Source organism: Colobus angolensis, unplaced genomic scaffold (genome assembly GCF_000951035.1).
Source record: "Colobus angolensis palliatus isolate OR3802 unplaced genomic scaffold, Cang.pa_1.0 Scaffold31, whole genome shotgun sequence".
Lineage (NCBI taxonomy): Eukaryota > Metazoa > Chordata > Mammalia > Primates > Cercopithecidae > Colobus > Colobus angolensis.
In genome coordinates, this window is record NW_012116377.1 from 2,232,370 (window position 1) to 2,244,739 (window position 12,370).

Consider the following 12,370-nt stretch of genomic DNA (forward strand, 5'->3'; position numbering starts at 1 on the left):
TTTTTTTTTGTTCTCCATTTGCTTGGTAGATCTTCCTCCATCCCTTTATTTTGAGCCTATGTATGTCTCTGCATGTGAGATGGGTCTGCTTCAGGATGTTTTCTAATAAAAATGATCTATTAGCACAGAAGTAGCTATGTACCTTTTCTTATAATACATACAAGTATGAAGCATATTGAGATGGGATGTGTGCTTCACAGATTCAGTTGCGTATGATCCAGACGATGTGGAGAGAGCTGGATGATTAGAGCTTAGTTTTCTGTTGTCCTGGTATTCCATGGGCACCACTCCATAAGTGGATGATCATGAATGTATCCCAAGTGTCACTTTCCAATACTCTAGAAAAAGTTTTCCAACTCTAACTGGGGAAATTCTCTTATATAGAAATATAATTTCCCATCAGTTTTAAAGCAGTGATCCACATAAAACATGATTTCTTAAATGTTACTGCAATTCAAGGCACCTGAAGAATTCTGCCTTTTCTGTACACATTTATATTGGCAGGACTGTACACATTTATATTGGCAGGACACACACTGAGTTCTGCGTCCTCAGTTTAGAAATGATTAAAACTAATACTTAGCCGGTTTTACAATGGTATGTATTTTATTTTTAAAACTGAAATAAACTGGATTGAAGTAAAGCTTGTGTTTCCCAGAAATTATACGATAGAAGGGAATTTCATAATTATTTTTTATATTTTTGCAACATCTTTTAAATGTTATATATTTAATATTTTTCTTTTTGAAGCATTTCCAGTATCAAGATATCTGTGTATATCTTATGACTTACATGAAATAGAACTACAGAAATAGGTATACGCCATTTATAAGCACACAGAAGACAAGAAATCATTTAGTGCTGTGTGCTTAATAATTGGTGGGACCTATGAAGCTTGGGGACTACTGGGACGTTAGATTAATATTTTCTGTTTTTTCTCCTGGGCACATCAAGGGAGCAAATCCAAATTTTCTTAATGTGTGAATAGAGAGAACTTTTTTACTAAATTGATTAATAATTCAGAAAAGATTAACCTTTGCTAATGCTACTCTATGGAATTTAGATAATGAAACTTTTCCATAGGTTTCAGACCAATTACCTAACTAGGCTCAGAATACATAAATTTTCATGGCTTCTTAGCATTTCTGCCCTTCCTTAGTTAGCTATAAAACCACACTGCTCTAAATAGTTGTGAAAATTAGCCTTACACACTTGATTTTCAGATGATAAAATTGTAGGAATATGTTACTGGTCCCATTTTACGTGTTATGTACCCCATATCTATACACTGTAGATTAAAAGTGATTTAAAGTAAATACCTGCATACCATAGGGAAATACTCCATGAATAGGTCTCTACTAAATTCTCTAGTGTAATTGTTACAATTAGGACCCCTACTCTGGAAAAATATCATTGCTAACTCAAGGAAGACATGAAAGCCTGGATTTCTATGGGGAATCATCTCTCAGGGTGAGGGTGGACACCTGTTTTCTAATTAAAATACTAAAAAAGAGTGACCCCAAATCTATTTGAATAGTGCTTATATTTTCCACCTTGATTTTACGTGCCTAACATTGGAAAGAAACATTTTGGAATGTGGTCCAGCTAATAATTGATTACTCACTTAGGCTAGGGTTTTGTGGCATGATAATAAAACATATGTAAAATGAATTTTAGAGGATTCAGAGAACTAAAATTTCATCAGAGACCTACAACCAGCATTGTTAAATAGAGTCTGCTATTTCAATGGTAACTTTTCCTTTCTCACTTAGACAGGGATCCTTGAAGAAATCTTTCAGAGACTTGCGTTAGCTTCCCAAGCCATGTATATGAGGAATCACATAATAAAAAGAATAGCTAGCATTTCTGTTAAGATCATTATGTGTCAGAAAAATTTCCATGTTGGAGAAAATTCCATATGCTGATGCATAGAATGTATATTCGGTGGTTGTTCAATAAAATATTCTGTATATATCTGTTAAGTCCATGTGTTCTAAGACATGGTTTAAATCCATTGTTTCTTTGTTGACTTTCTGTGTTGATGACCTGTCTAGTGCTATCAGTGGAGTACTGAAGTCCCCACTATTATTGTGTTGCTGTCTATCTCATTTCTTAAGTCTATTAGTAATTATTTTATGAATTTGGGAGCTTTAGTGTTAGGTACATATATGTTTAGGATTGTGATATTTTCCCGTTGGACAAGGCCTCTTATTATATAATGTTCCTCTTTGTATCTTTTAACTGCTGTTGCTTTAAAGTTTGTTTTGTCTGATATAAGAATAGCTATTCTGGCTCACTTTTGGTGTCAGTTTGCATGAAATGCTTTTTTCCATCCCTTTACTTTATGTGAATCCTTATGTGTTAGGTGATTCTCCTGAAGGCAGCAGATAGTTGATTGGTGAGTTCTTATCCATTATGCAGTTCTGTATCTTTTAAGTGGAGCATTTAGCTCATTTACATTCAATGTTAGTATTGAGATGCGAGGTGCCATTTCATTCATTGTGCTATTTGTTTCCTGTGTACCTTAATTTTTTTGTTTGATGTTTTTGCTTTTTAAATTGTATTTTCCTTTTATAGGTGCTATGTTATTTATGGTTTAAAGAGGTTCTGTTTTGATGTGTTTCCAGGATTTGTTTCAAGATTTAGAGCTCCTTTTAGTAGTTCTTATAGTGGTGGTTTGGTAGTGGCAAATTCTCTCGGCATTTGTTTGTCTGAAAAAGACTGTATCTTTCCTTCGTATATGATGCTTAGTTTTGCAGGATATAAAATTCTTGGCTGATAATTGTTTTGTTTGAGGAAGCTGAAGATAGGGCCCCAGTCCCTTCTAGCTTGTAGAAGCGTTTCTGCTGATAAATCTGCTGTTAATATGATAGGTTTTCCTTTATAGGTTACCTGGTGCTTTTGTCTCACAGTTCTTAAGATTTTTTCCTTCATCTTAACTTTAGATAACCTGATGACAGTGTGCCTAGGCAATGATCTTTTTGCAGTGAATTTCCCAGGCGTTCTTTGTGCTTCTTGTATTTGGATGTCTAGGTCTCTAGCAAGGCTGGGGAAGTTTTCCTCCATTATTCCCCCAAATATTTTTCCCAACTTTTAAATTTCTCTTCTTCCTCAGGAACACTGATTATTCTTAGGTTTGGTCATTTAACATAATCCCAAACTTCTTGGAGACTTTGTTCGTATTTTCTTATTCTTTTTTATTTGTCTTTGTTGGATTGGGTTAATTCGAAGGCCTTGTCTTTGAGCTCTGAATTTCTTTCTTCTACTTATTCAATTCTATTGCTGAGACTTTCTAGAGCATTTTACATTTCTGTAATTGTTTCAATGTTTCCTGAACTTTTGATTATTTTTTCTTTATGCTATCTATTTCCTTGAATATTTGTCCCCCCCTCCTCTACCTCTTGTATCGTATTTTTTTTTTTATTTCTTTGCATTGGGCTTCAGCTGTCTCTGGTGCCTCCCTGATTAGGTTAATAACTAACCTCCTGATTCTTTTTCAGGTAAATCAAGGATTTCTTCTTGGTTTGGATCCGTTGCTGGTGAGCAGGTGTGATTTTTTTTGGGTGGGGGGTGTTAAAGAGCTTTGTTTTGTCATATTGCCATAGTTAGTTTTCTTGTTCCTTCTCATTTGGGTAGGCTCTGTCAGAGGGAAGGTCTAGGGCTGAAGGCTGTTGTTCAGATTCTTCTGTCCTATGGGGTGTTCTCTTGATGTAGTACTCTTCCCCCTTTTCCTAGGGATGTGGCTTCCTGAGAGCCAAGCTCTTCTGGGTCTAGCCATCCAGCAAGTCTACCAGGCTCCAGTCTGGTACTGGGGGTTGTCTGCACAGAGTCCTGTGATGTAAACCGTCTATGGATCTCTCAGCCATGGATACCAGCACCTGTTCTGGTGGAGGTGGCAGGGGGTGAAATGGACTCTGTGAGAGTTATTCACTTTGGTGGTTTAATGTTCTGTTTTTGTGCCGGTTGGCCTCCTGCCAGGAGGTGGTGCTTTCCAGAGAGCATCAGCTGTGGTAGTACGGAGAAAACCGGCAATGGGTGGGGCTGTAGACCTCACATGAGAATATGCCCTTTGTCTTCAGCTACCAGGATGGTTAGGGAAGGCCCATCAGGTGGCAGCAGGGCTAGGCGTGTCTGAGCTCAGACTCTCCTTGGGTGGATCTTGCTGTGGCTGCTGTGGGGGATGGGAGTGAGGTTCTCAGGTCACTGGAGTTGTGTACCTAGGAGAATTATGGCAGCCTCTGCTGAGTCATATAGGTTGTCAGGAAAGTGGGGGGAAAGCCAGCAGTCACAGGCCTCACAGAGCTCCCACACAATCTTGAAGGGCCAGTCTCACTCCCCCTGTGCCCCCACCTAACAGCAACGAGTCTGTTTCCAGGCAGTGGCTGAGCAGGGCTTGAGCACTTGCCTCAGGCTACCCACCTTCCAGCTGGGAAAGAAAAGGGCTTTGGTTTTTCTCCCCACCTGTAGAGTCTGCCTGCTGGGTTCACACTGTCCCCTGAGTTCTGGCCAGGAGGCTTCTTGCCCAGTTTAACTTGTTACAAAGTTCAGTTGGAGATTTTCTTCTCCCTGTGGCATTTTCCACACACCTCTGGGCGCCCCACTGAAGGATCTCTGTGGTGCCAGGCAGGAATGCCCTGCTTGGGGACCCAGCAAGCTCTCAGAGCCTTTCCAGCTGCTTCCTCTACCCCTGTATTTCACTCAGTTCTCTAAATTGACTCAGCTGCAGGTAAGGTGGGAAACTTCTCCCACAAACTAGACCTTCAGTTTCCCCAGTGGGGGTGTGTGTTAGGGAGCAGAGGATCTCCCTTTCCCACTTCTTCAGTTTAGGCACTCATAATGTTTGGGGTGTCTCCTGGGTCCTGCAGGAGCAATCCACTTCCTCCAGAGGGTCTGTGGGTCCTCTTGGGATTCCCGGTTTGTTTTTGCAGTTGTTCTGGAGCTAAAATTCACAATGCGAGCCTCTGCACACTGCTCTGTCCAAGTCAGAGCTGCAATCTAGTCCTGCCTGCCATCTACCATGAAGATCCGCTCAGATTTTCTGTTTCTGTTAAAAAAAAAAAAAAAAAAAAAGTCATTGGGGCCAGGCTTGCTGACTCACGCCTGTAATCCCAGCACTTTGGGAGGCCAAGGCGGGCTGATCAAGTTTGAGGCCAGCCCAGCCAACATGGTGAAACCACCTCTCTACTAAAGATGCAAAAAATTAGCTGGGCGTGGTGGTGCACACCTGTAATCCCAGCTACTTGGGAGGCTGGGGCAGGAGAATCGCTTGAACCCAGGAGCCAGAGGTTGCAGTGAGCCAAGATCGTGCCACTGTACTCCAGCCTGGGCAACAGAGACACCATCTCAAAAAATAAATGAATGAATGAATGAATCCATCCACCTATTTTTTTAAAAAAAGAAAAAAATAAAAATATATTTAAAAGGTCATTGGAATTTGATAGGGATTGTATCAAATGTGTAAATCACTTTAAGTAGTGTTCTGCTCCTAACAATATTAAGTCTTTCCATTTACGATCATGGGATGTTTTCTCATTTATTTATGTCTTTACTTTCAGCAGTGTTTTGTGTAGAAAGTCTTTTGTGCACAAGTCTTTTGCCTTTGTGGTTAAGTTTATTCCTAAGCATTTCATTCTTTTTGATGCAATTGTAAAGAGAATTGTTTTTGTTTCCTTTTGGGATTATTCATTGTTGTCTTTGCCTGTTTTTTACTCTTTTAATTTAATTTAATTTTTTTGAGACAGAGTCTCACTCTGTCACCCAGGCAGGAGTGCAATGGCACTATCTCAGCTCACTGCAACCTCTGCCTCCTGGGTTCAAATGATTCTCATGCCTCAGCCTCCCAAGTAGCTGGGATTACAGGCATATACCACTATTCCCAGCTAATTTTGTACTCTTAGTAGAGACAGGGTTTCACCATGTTGGTCAGTCTGATCTTGAACTCCCGACCTCAAGTGATCCACTCTCCTCGGCCTCCCGAAGTGCTGGGATTACAGGCATGAGCCATTGTGCCCAGCCATCTTTGCACGTTTCTGATTGGGTTGTCTTTTTATTGTTGAGTTGTAAAAGTGCTTTATATATTCTGGGTACAAGTCAAGAGATGTGATATAAAGATTCTTACATGATATTTTTTCCTGTTGTGGAGATGGTAGTAATTAATAATTTGCAAAAAGGCTTAAATGCAATTAAGTTAATAATAGCTAAAATTAATTTCTCTGTGTTTTGGAAGTTGGGAATGCTTCTCTTAGAATATAATGCTCATACTACTGTGGTTAATGGGAGTAGACAGCAAAAGAAATTGCTCACAATGAAGAAATCAAAGCATGCTTTAAGATAAATATGGATCTTAACATAAATAGCATTTACTTTCACTATAACCAACATTCAGAATATGACTAAAAATGGCATCTGAGATTCCAAACTAGAGGACAGCCAGCGAATGCACTAATGATAATGTCATTTGGGAGTCACTGATTAGTGATATAGCTATCTATATGATGGTTTTTTTACTTAAAACTTTTGAGCTCTTAATTTATACAAGATTATGGCAAGTTTTAAAAACCTATTTTTCAGGCTGGGCACAGTGGCTCATGCCTGTAATCACAGCACTTTGGGAGGCTGAGGTGGGAGATCACTTGAGGTCAGGAGTTCAAGACCAACCTGGTCAACATGGTGAAACCCTGTCTCTACCAAAAATACAAAAATTAGCCGGGCATGGTGGCAGCTGTCTGTAATCCCAGTCACTCAGGAGGCTGAGGCAGGAGAATTGCTTAAACCTGGGAGGTGGAGGTTGCAGTAAGCTGAGATCGCGCCACTGCACTCCAGCCTATGCAATAGAGTAAGACTGTCTCAAAAAAATAAAAAATTATTTTTCAGGCTGGGCATGGTGGCTCCCAACTGTAACCCCAGTACTTTAGGAGGCCAAGAAGGGAGGATTGCTTGAGGCCAGGTGTTTGAGACTAGCCTGGGCAACATGGCAAAACACTCATCTCTACAAAAAAAATTTTTTTAATGTTTTTAAATTAGCTGGGTGTGGTGATGTGTCTGTAGTCCCAGCTACTCAGGAGACTGAGGCAGGAGGATCATTTGAGCCTAGAAATTTGAGGCTGCAGTGAGCCATAATTGTGCTACTGTACTCCAGCCCAGGCAACAGAGCAAGACCCTGTCTCAAAAAAAAAAAAAAAAAAGAAGAAGAAGAAAAAGAAAAAAAAGGTTTTCCAAATACTCAACAAAATTAAAAGTAGAAAATTAGAGACATGAAGGAAAATGGCTGATAGGCTGATGGAGCATGATAAGGAATATGGAAGGGCAGGACAGGGAAACTGTAAGAGGGGCAGCTATGGGAGTTATTTGGTGTTGGGTAGGACAGCCCTGGCTGGCTCCGTTTGCTTGAGGACTTCATTGTAGTATAGCAGGAAGCAGTAATTTCTTGATAGATCAGCTTCATTGTTATGGATGTCAAAGACTAAATTGGATTTAAGAAGACATGAGTCTGCAATAACTCAAATTTCTCTAATGTTGTTTAAAAGAAAAATGTTTGGATGCTTACATTTAGAAACTCTCATGCAATAGAATCTTTCTTTGAATGACTAGGGCTTTGCTATAATTATTTTTCAGTAGTATTCCTAATGTTGAAAAGAAAAGGTTTTTTATTTCTATACTGTGAGTAAAGATACTGAATTAAAGTTGCAATTTCATACATATCCTTTGTTTCTTTCCTTTGAAATTCAGAGAAAGGCAATATAATTTTGTATGTAAAGGATTTTTATTTCTTAATTTTAATTTTTAGTATTTTTATCTAAAGGAAAACCAAGATCCTGCTCTTTATTACTTTCCAATTGCCTTGAGAACTAAAATATTCTCACTTATTCTGTAGTTACAAAACAGTGTCTACTTGTCAGGCATCTTTAGATCAGTGTCTCAACTTGCTTCTACATTTAAAATGAACCCTCCTTATCAGTAAACAAGCAAATCAACATATAATGTCTTCTATTGGACACTGTTTTATGGAATGTGGGGACATGTAGAACATATTAGCTGTGGTTCCTGCCTTTTAATGATTTGTGAGGGAGGATGAGGTACTGTCTTTGATCATGTCCCATCATTTTAATTGCAACACGATGAGAACTCAGAACTGAGGTTTTCTTGACAGACTGGAATGTAAGGTTAACCTGACAAGTTGACATTTAATAAGGGCAATCATCAAGACATGCTCTAAGGCACTTTCAAAATCCAAACTGTACAAGGATGAAGATCTAGTTGACTTTAGAAGTAATATGATTTGTCAGTTGATGTGGTCCTAGCCTGGGAAATAGAAATAGAGACTTAATTGAGTGATTCTGCTCTAATGAGATCACCTTATCCACATATAATATCATTTGTGGATAGTGTTAAATCTTATTGGCAGACTACAGGAAGTGCATTGAACTCACCAAGACCATAGGTATACCAGAAACCATGTCACAGGATAATGTACAAAGAGACAGGAAATGTTTGACCCCAAAAACAAATAGCTAGGCACAATGAAATCATACTCAAGTACCTAAGGAGCTGTTATTTGGGAGGAAGGATGATTTTGTTTGCGGCAGAACCAGGGCCACTTGATGGCCCAGGTGATGGAGTAGCAGGGCATTTGTCTTTGGGTCCAGTGTATTGTAATAATGGCTTGGGTTGCCTTGAAAGATGCAGTAAGTTTCTTAAGATTGGAGGTATTTGGGGAAAGTATAGACTGTTACTTGTAAGATATTTTCTTCTTCTATATCTCATTTGTCTTTTTATTTTGAAAAATTTCTAACCTATGGGAAAGTTTCAAGAATAATACACACTTGTATGGCCTTCACTTACCTTTGTCAAATATTGACATTTTGCCACATCTGGTTTAGACTTTTACATATTATTTGATGTTATTTATTTACTTTTAATTTTTTGTTGAGCTATTTGAGAATAATTTGCAGATATAGTGATGCTTTACCCCTAAATACTTCAGATCTGGCTGGGTGTGGTGGCTCACGCCTGAAATCTCAGCACTTTGGGAGGCTGAAGCAGGTGGATCACTTGAGGTCAGGAGTTCGAGACCAGCCTACCCAACATGGCAAAACCTCATCTCTACTAAAAATACAAAAATTAGCCAGGCCAGGCATGATGGCATGTGCCTGTAGTCCCAACTACTCGGGAGGCTAAGGCACGAGAATAGCTTGAACCCAGGAGTTGGAGGTGCAGTGAGCTGAGATCACACCACTGCATTCCAGCCTGGGTGATAGAGTGAAACTGACTCAAGAAAAAGAAAAAAAGAGTTTTAGATCTTTTAAGAACAAAACAAGGATTATTTTCTTACATAATCACAATAATCAATTTCAGGAAATTAACATTAATATTACATAATATACATTTTGTATACAAATTTAGCCAGTTATCCAAATAATGTGCCTTGTAAATTTTTTCCTTCCATCTAGGATCTAATTCAGAATCCCATATTGTATTTAATCATCTCTTTAGTCTCTTTTTATCTGAAACAATTCTTCAGCCTTTGTTTTTGTTTTTCTTGATACTGCCATTTATTTTAATTTTAATTTTAATTAATTTATTTATTTTACAGACAGAGTCTTGCCCTGTTGCCCAGGCTGGAGTACAGTGGTGCAGTGGTGTGATCATAGCTCACTGTAGCTTTGACCACCTGGGCTCAAGCAGTCCTTCTGCCTCTGCCTCCCAAGGAGCTGGTACTACAAGTAGCAGGAATATTATGTAGGTGAAGTCGTATCCCATACTAGTGTATCACATTAGGGAGCACATAATGTCTGTTTTATTGGTGATGTGAGCTCTGATCACTTTGGTGGTGTACTGTAAGGCATCTTTTCCCTTTGTAATGATTAAATGTGTGGGAAGAAAAGTTGAGACAATGTCAATATCCTGTTTACCAATAAACTTCCAGTCAGTAGTTTCAGCATTCATTGATAATATTTGTTCTAATTATGTTCAGGAACAGAGCAGGACCCAGGATGCAAGACCCTGGGCATCCCGGAGGCCTTCTACCGTCCCCAGGCCTTCCAAAGAGACGGCGGCAGGACCGCACAGTCTACAACTGGAAACAGCAGGAAGTGCTAGAAAATCACTTTAAGAAGGAGCCATACCCAGGCTATGACACACGACAAAAGTTGGCGGAGATGCTCAACCTGGGGGAGTACCAAGTGCAGGTGTGGTTCAAGAATCGCCGGGCCAAACGCTCTCGGGAGCGGTGGTTCCAGCAGCAGCTCCAACAGTTCCAGCAGCATCCTCAGCAGCAGCAGCCCCAGCAGCAGCTCCAGCCCCAGCAACCCCAGCAGCCCCAGCAGCAGGTCCAGCCGCAGCAGCCTCAGCAGCCCCAGCAGCAGGTCCAGCCCCAGCAACCCCAGCAACCTCAGCAGCCCCAGCAGCAGGTCCAGCCCCAGCAGCAGGTCCAGCCCCAGCAACCCCAGCAGCTCCAGCAGCAGCAGCCCCAGCAGCAGTGGCCCTGGCAGCAGCAGCAGCCCCAGGCAGGAGGCCAGAGCCCGCAGAGCTCACACTGTGCCCCCTTTCCCTGAAGCCACGGCCTCTGCCCCCAGTCAGCCTGGCCCCTTGGGAATTCTCCCAGTGGTGGAACTCATGATCTTCACCTCTACCAGGCCTGAAGTATCTTTGGGTGCAGAGCCCAAGAGGGCGTTTGGCTGCCATGGGTCTAGTCCCTGGCCCAATCCCAGCCCCATTCCAGGCCCACTCAAAAGCCAAGGCCCAATCCCAGGTCCAGGCTCCATCCTAGTCCCTGGCCCAATTCCAAGTCAGGCTTACTCCCAGGCCCAGCCCCAGCTCCAATTTTAGGCCCAGGCCCAGGCCCAGGCCCAGGCTTAGTCCTAGCCCAATCCCAGGTCCTGGCCCAATCCCAAACTTAGGATCACTCCCAGACTCAGCCCTAGTCTCCTTGTTACCTCAGAGCCCTTATACCTCCAATTTCTTGTCAGACACAGTCATTCCCTGACTTCGCAGAGCTTCTCCCACCCCTAGACCAGTTCGAGGGATCCTTGGTCTCCACCACAGCATCTCAGTACCAAGATGGGAATGGCTCTACGGACAAAAAGACTCGGGCCCCAGGTGATTAATGAATTTATAGGGGGCCCGTGTCTGCAAAGTCCTGTGGATCCCAGTGGACCTGGAGTGGCTGGTTGGTCTACACCACTGGTGAATGCACCACCATTTACTCACCCTGCCACTGGTGGGCATTTGCTGTCTTCACTGTATGACCATCACGACTGGCTCTGCTATGAATGCACCTGCCTCTCGTTTGAGTTCAGCCGGAGCATTTTGCAGCTGGGATTGGAGTTGCTGCTCATGGAGGTGTTTGGCATTAGTGGATGCTGCTTGAGAGCTTTTTACAAAGCTCTTTACAGAGCTTTTCCCAGCACTTCTGATAGTCAGCATTCTCCCTGACACAGGATTGTGAGACTTTAATGTTTGTGGATCCAATGGCTTATGGCTTCCCTGATAACTGAGAGGTTGAGAAGTTCTCAGATGTTAATTGAACCTTAGAAATCTTCATAATGGGTCCATTTGTTTATCCATTTTTCTTCATTTATTTGAATGCATTTTTATATTCTCTTGATAATTAAAGTGCTACAAACACCCTCCAGAAATACTTGCCCTAATCATTTATTACTATGGTGATTGCAAAGTAATGATTTTCTATCACAAATGAACTATGCCTTCTAGCTTCTCTCTTGCATTTCAAGGGTACTCCTATTCACCCTACTCTGTGCATGTATATAAGCATCTGTCAGGGCAGAGGTAGATTTTATGACCTCTGAGATCCTTACTAACTTGATTCTGATTGAAGAGAAAGACAATTAGTTTAAAGTAATATTAAATTTTATAGGAAAAATATTTTTTGGATTTGTAATATTTGCTTTAAGAACATTTATTGAGATATATATGCAGAAAAGTCTACCTCATTCATGTATAGCTCACTGTTTGTATAGTCTCTGCAAACACAGGGCACATCTCTGTAAACAGCATCCACATCAACAAACAGAACATCACCAGTTCTCCAGCAGCCTCACCACCCCAAATGGACTATTTGCTTTTCATTTGGCATAATCAACAGTCTTCTTTCAGTATTCTGAATAAATACAGGACAGGAAATGTCCAGAAACATAATCTAAGAAAAATTTAGTATTTTCAACTTCAAATTCCTGTCTGTTTTCTTTCATTGATGAGCCTAGAAAACTTAGAAACATTTGGATATCTTTTAGTTTGCTTCCCTAAAGTCTGAACAAACATTAAGTATTTGATTATTCAATGAATATTTTGACCAACTACACATTGTGCCAGACACTGTCATAAATGCCTAGATTACACAGACAGATAAGAA

The 12,370-nt window shown here is 40.8% G+C and overlaps 1 long non-coding RNA gene and 1 pseudogene across 2 annotated transcripts in view; both read left to right on the plus strand.

Moving 5' to 3' along the window:
- The window catches only part of LOC105517902, a 106,488-nt pseudogene extending 96,250 nt beyond the window's left edge, over window positions 1-10,238 (plus strand). The window contains exons 7-8 of the transcript XR_001002739.1: window positions 9,593-9,722; window positions 9,980-10,238. The product of XR_001002739.1 is annotated as an FYVE, RhoGEF and PH domain-containing protein 5-like (transcript). The remainder of the gene's footprint in view (window positions 1-9,592; window positions 9,723-9,979) is intronic.
- Window positions 10,239-10,475: 237 nt separating this feature from the next.
- On the plus strand, window positions 10,476-11,632 carry LOC105517903. Its single transcript, XR_001002741.1, has 2 exons — window positions 10,476-10,803; window positions 10,846-11,632. It is a non-coding gene; the product is annotated as an uncharacterized LOC105517903 (long non-coding RNA).
- The last annotated feature ends 738 nt before the right edge of the window (window positions 11,633-12,370 follow it).